The 6,388-nt window shown below is 42.9% G+C and overlaps 1 pseudogene; it reads left to right on the forward strand.

Annotated features, from left to right (window-relative positions):
• The first annotated feature begins 1,709 nt into the window (after window positions 1–1,709).
• Window positions 1,710–2,957, forward strand: LOC101579151 (annotated as a pseudogene).
• Window positions 2,958–6,388: the final 3,431 nt, after the last annotated feature.

Below are 6,388 nucleotides of genomic sequence, written 5' to 3' on the forward strand. Positions count from 1 at the left end.
TCCTAATCAGGAATAGGAAGAGCTGTCAGAAGGTACCTCCCAAGACATGAAGCAGCTTCATTAGGAAACCCTGCTCCTGGGTCATACGGAATTGCACGTTCCTCACTAAAGCAATACAAGTAAATGTGTGGTTTGGAAGGGCAGAAAACTCTTCTCAGACACAGTGTGAGAGATAGTTTCTGGAGTTATGTTGGAGTAGGCTGGCTCTTGAATCTTGCTTAACTTTGGGTCCCAAACACTTTTGAGGAAAGGAAATCATCTAACCTTTTTGAAATCTTCTATCTCCCTCTCTTAGCTCAGCGCCTTCCAAAGCCACAACCATAAGCTTAGCCTACTGAATACATGGCTTCTTTTTTAGTGTGGCTGGGGAATCCCTCATGCCATGCAAATTAAAATGGCTATTAGGCCCTACTAATGTTATACCCAAACCTAGTTGGAATCCCCTAAAATTTTCTTTCTCTTCTTCCCTTCTCTCCAATGTTTCCTTGTCTTCCTCTCCAATTCTGAAGCTTTCATCAGTTTAACTGGGAAATCCAAACTCTGTTAACTTTTTGATGTGAAATAGTTGGAAGCAAGGAGCATGAAGGAAAGTAGGGGCTTTCTTAGTAGCCAGGGGAGGATGCTACTCCTTCGGCCAGGTAGGAGGAGGAGGACTCACTCTCTCTGTCCCAGGAGCACAAGCAAGTGGGGAAGGCATACTACCATTGTTCTGAGCGTGTCCTGCTGGTGGTGGGGGCAATAGCTCCTGCCTGGGCTGCTGGACTGCCATATTCCATAGAGGTCCGAACTCAAATTGCCTTTCTTCCCTCTACTAGACCACCAGCAGCAGACAGGGCGGCACAGAGAAGGCCACCGACAGCCACCCACCATGCCCTGTTGGAAACGGCTGCCTGGGCCTGCACAGAGCTGTGCCCAAGGCTGCTGCTGCAGCGCCGCCTGCGGGACCTGAGCCAGAAGCAGGGGAAAGAGCAGCTTTCTGCTGCACTGTTTCCTGGGTTCTGTATCCCCGGCTGTGCAGCTGCAGCTCTGGGAGGTTCTTCTGAGGAGCCTGGTGTCTCTGTCTCTCTGTCTCTCTTTCTGTCTCTCTGTCTCTGTCTCTCTCCCCCTTTCTCTCCACATCCATTTCATGCTCTTCCCCGACCTACAACAGCACATACTCATCCTTGGTCACTACTACAGATGCAGAGGCATCTCTATAGTTTTAAAACTCTCCATGAGGCCTTTACAGAAGGTATGATTTCCCAGATACAAAGATCTAGGAACATTCTGAGTAAAATCTAGCCATCACACATGGCTTTTTTCTAACTTTCTGATTCATTGGCGATCCAGGGAACACATTTGTACCCAGGAAGAAGCTCCACGAATGCCCAGAAACAAACGGGCTTCTGCACGGTGGGCAGGGAGGCCGAGACTGTAGGCCTCAGCGTGGGCCTGTAGTCTGGCCTTGGAGAAATTGAGAATGATTAAGGTATCAAGACTCAGATGCAAGCATGTAATTTAAAATGTAATGTATTCACATAAAACCAATATCCCATTGTCTATCTAGACAAAAGTTTTTAAAGATTTTGATCTGTTTTGGGTAAATATTTGCAAAAAATGGGCTCAGAAAAGGTTTTATATTTTATCAAGGTAATTTTTAATTTTTTTAAGATTTTTTAAAAAATTAACTTAGGAGAACAGAGTAGCAAGTACCAGAAGAAGGTGCCAAAATGATGCCCACTCCATTTATACCATTGAAAGGGGACTGACAGCTCCCAAGGCGTCCCTCATCTTGTGAGTAACATCAGTGCCTGCCAGGTGATTGCCGAGGCTGTAAGAACCATCCTGGGTCCCCGTGGCATGGACAAGTTTATTGTAGATGGCCACAGCAAAGCATCAATTTCTAATGGTGGGCCCCAATCTTGAAACTTCTCAATGTTGTCCATCCTGCAGCAAAGACTTTAGTGGAGATTGTCAAATCTCAAGATGCTGAGGTTGGGGATGGCACCACCTCTATAACACTGCTGGCTATAAAATTTCTAAAACAGGTGAAACCCTATGTGGAGGAAGGTTTGCACCCCCAGATCATCATCCAAGGTTTCCATACAGCTACACAGTTGGCAGTTAATAACATCAAGGAGATCTCTGTGACCATGAAGAAGCAAGATAAAGTGGAGCAGCAGAAGCTGCTGGAGAAGTGCGCCTTGACGCTCTGAGCTCCCAGCTGATCTCCCAGCAGAAACCCTTCTTTGCTAAGATAGTGGTTGATGCTATGATGATGCTGGATGATTTGGTGCAGCTTAAGATGATTGGAATCCAGAAGGTATAGGGTGCAGCCCTGGAGGAGTCTCGGCTGGCGGCTGGTGTGGCATTCAAGAAGACTTTCTCTTACGCTGGATTTGGAATGCAACCTAAAAAGTACAATAACCCCATGATTGCCTTATTAAATGTTGAACTGAAGCTGAAAGCTGAGAAACACAATGCTGAAATCAGAGTCCACATAGCAGAGGATTATCATGCAATCACTGATGCTGAGTATAACATTCTGTGTGACAAGCTAGAGAAGATCTATAATTCTGCAGCCAAAGTTATTTTGGCCAAACTCCCTATTGGCAATGTGGCCACCCAGTACTTCACACATAGGGACATATTCTGCATTGGCCGTGTGCCTGAGGAGGATTTGAAGAGGACAATGATGGCCTGCGGAGCCCCAATCCAGACCAGCGTGAATGCTCTGTCAGCAGACGTGCTGGGCTTCTGCCAGCTGTCCGAAGAGACCCAGACTGGAGGTGAAAGGTGCAATTCCTTCACTGGCTGCACCGAGGCCAACCAAGACTTGCACCTTCATCCTGCACAGCGGAGCCGAGCAGTTCATGGAGGAGACAGAGCAGTCTCTGCATGACAACGGCATGACTGTTAGGAGGGCCATCAGGCATGACTCAGTGGTGGCTGGGGGTGGAGCCACCGAGATGGCGTAAAACTATGTCAGTCTGATACATTCAAGAAAATTAATAAGTTCTGTTTTATACAATGTACATTCTGTCTAAACCTTAAATGTACAAACTGATCAAAATTTTTTCATATCTCTGTTCTTTGTATTCGCTACAGCTCAGGCCTGTTATTTAAAATTTCACTTTCCTCCATTGGCTTGGACTAACCAACCATTGGTTAGTGTATAAATGCGATACATATATAATGATCTCATTAATACTGTTTATAATGTGGTCATTAACACTGTTCTCTAAGCTTGCAGGAGGGAGGAGTATCCGCAGTGGAGCAAGGGTTCTTGACGGCATCATCAATGGACACGATGAGGCACGCGGCCCCAGAGGCTGCTGTCAGGGCCTCAGTCCACACCACAGCTGGCTCCCACAAGAAAGCTCCCAAGTGCTAGGCAGCTGGGACGCTAAGGTTTGTTAACTTTGCGTATTAAAGACAGTTATCCCTGCCAAGTGAAAAGCCTTCTGAAATACAAAATTAAGGCGATCACCTAAATACTTCTTCCTCCAAACCAACATTGTTCATAAGAATGGAATTGTCCTGCTTTACATTTTAAAGTTCTGAATGGTCTCACGAACATTACTCTCATTCAACGTAGATAATAAGGAGAAACGTGTGACCCTAGTCTAATACTAGTTGTCATCATTATTGTAAAGTGCTGCATCTGACAAAGAGAAACCTGATCATTCTGTTGATTACTGAAAACTTTCTTAATTTCTCAGCCATGAGTGTTTTATGTCCTTTGTTATCTACACTTTAAATTCTTCTTTAAAACATTTTAAGTCAGATTTATTGCAAGGATTCTGATAAGTACTCTTAGGCATAGATTTCTAAGTCAAGTTAGACTTGTCAGTCATTGTTTCTTCATTTAGGTCTGGTATATTTTTAAAAATATTTATTTATTTATTTACTGATTTGGTACAGTGTCTTGTTACACAGCTCAGACACAGAGTGACCCTCCTGTCTCAGCCTCCTCAGTATTGCAATCACAGATGTGCACCAGCATACCGGTTTCAGTGGCCTACACAGCATGAGGTACTGGGAATCGAACCTGGGTCCTTGCACTTGCCAGGAAGACAGTTAGACCACTGAGCTATCTCCCCAGCCCCCAGGTCTGGTGTATTAATAAGATTAGATTTTGGTCTTATTAGTTTTGTTTTCCATTTTCCTTGTAAAGCCTTGTAACAGTGGCCTCCTAACATTCCACTGGAGTCTGACATCTAACTGACAGCCTAAAGACTATGTTAAAGTAATAGATCATCAGGGCTCAGAATCTGCAGCCTGGCCTTTCCTTTGTAGAACTTAAAATCTTTTTAGTGACTGGCTCTAGGCCACGTAAATGTACAAAACCTGAATTAAATGACACAGGACAGAAACTGACATGACATAGTAAAATGTTTATACCACAGAGTAACTGTGGTTAGTAGCTGAAGTAGTTACACTGCCATTTTTATTCCTCAGGCAGATCTATGTACGTAGGAAATATTTACTCAAAGATTACTTGAATTTGTATCAAAATACCATAAGAGGACTCTTTTGGAGAACCTGGCAGGACCAGGACCCTAGGCCTCTTCTGTTTGGAGGTTAGTGAGTTACAGGAGTGGAAGAATGCAGCTGCTGCAGCATTTGGAGCCTTTTTGTGTTTAAAGAGTTCTGTTTCTTCGACTTTCTTTCCCTTTTTGTGGTATGGGGGATTGAACTTGGGGTCTTGTGCATGCTGCACAAGCACTCTACCCCGATCCACATCCCCAGCCCTCTGTCCCTATATAATTATTACTTATTTAACTTTGGGCTCTTCTTTTTGTTGGGTGCCTAAAGCATATCAAAATAAACCTGTGTTAATCAGAATTAATACGTTTTCTTCTCAAGGACAGTCCAGATTCCTCAGGGTTGCTTTTGGTCTGAGATGAGGATCCCGACTCATCCACCGTTGAGCCCTCTGTCAGGATGGGTTGCTGTCTCGCCTCACCTTATGGATTTCCAAGAGGCGTGGTGACACTTTCCTTGATAGGGACCCTCCTGTTTTCTACACTGTAGGCTGGCTGGCTTCTGTCCCCTCATTTACCCATTCCCGTTCTAGAAAGCTGGGTGAGTTTCCAGGGCTTAAAAGCCTCTTAGAGGGGATCATCACTGCCCGACGCCTTGCTGAGTAGAGGGCAAAGTCCTAAACATGAACTGCCCTTGTAGGACTTTTAGTATTTCTGAGCTTTGATCTTTCCAGGTTCAGCTGCTGAACACTGAGATCAGGTAATCCTAATTATTGTAATCCTTTTGAATACTGAGGCACTTTGAAATAGAGAATGAGTCTCTCTCTTTCTTTAAGATAATATATAGTCTATATTAGTTTCATAAATAAATGAAAATAATACATTTATTATGTATGAATATTATTAATGGTGCTAATATTATTAATTTTGGCCTCATTAGTGTTATATCTATTTGTCCTGTAGGTGATGATCTATTACTTTAACATAGTCTTTAGGCTGTCAGTTAGATGTCAGACTCCAGTGGAATGTTAGGAGGCCACTGTTACAAGGCTTTACAAGGAAAATGGAAAACAAAACTAATAAGACCAAAATCTAATCTTGTTAATACACCAGACCTGGGGGCTGGGAGATAGCTCAGTGGTCTAACTGTCTTCCTGGCAAGTGCAAGGACCCAGGTTCGATTCCCAGTACCTCATTCTGTGTAGGCCACTGAAACCGGTATGCTGGTGCACATCTGTGATTGCAATACTGAGGAGGCTGAGACAGGAGGGTCACTCTGTGTCTGAGCTGTGTAGCAAGACACTGTACCAAATCAGTAAACAAATAAATATTTTTAAAAATATACCAGACCTGAATGAAGGGCTGAGATAGCCACAGAAAACCTCAGGTGTCCTTGGTGAGTTCAGGCAAGTCTTGTGCTTGAACTCCACCTATTGCACTTGGGTAAACACTTCAAGAGAAAAATATTGATTCTGAAAAGTCTGGAGCCCGCTGCTCCCTCATTCTAGCTGACCGGCCCCATTTTCACTACTCAGCACTATTCTACTTTTAATTTTGGCCCTTGCTTAATCAGCATGCTTACAAATTTGAAATCTTCCAGATCTATCAAGTTCAAGTTCTGTATTATAAAAGTTATGCTTGGAAATGAGTTTAATACTATATTCAATGTTCCCTACAACCTGGTTTTAAAAATCCCATTTTTATAATTGTACTGCTGATTTCTGCTGGTATATTGAAAGGAACAGTTAATGCTTAATTTTTTTTCTCTTTTTGAAGTTTTTATAATTTTTTTTTAACCAAAAATACAGATTTACATCTGGTAATCTGAACAAATAATTTGAAGACAACAATATGCAATAAAACAACCATTGTTGAACTTGTAACATTTTGTTTAGTAAAATTCTATATCATTTCTTATGCTT

The sequence above is a fragment of the Octodon degus genome, unplaced genomic scaffold (assembly GCF_000260255.1).
Source record: "Octodon degus isolate 3935 unplaced genomic scaffold, OctDeg1.0 scaffold00042, whole genome shotgun sequence".
Taxonomy (NCBI): Eukaryota; Metazoa; Chordata; class Mammalia; order Rodentia; family Octodontidae; genus Octodon; species Octodon degus.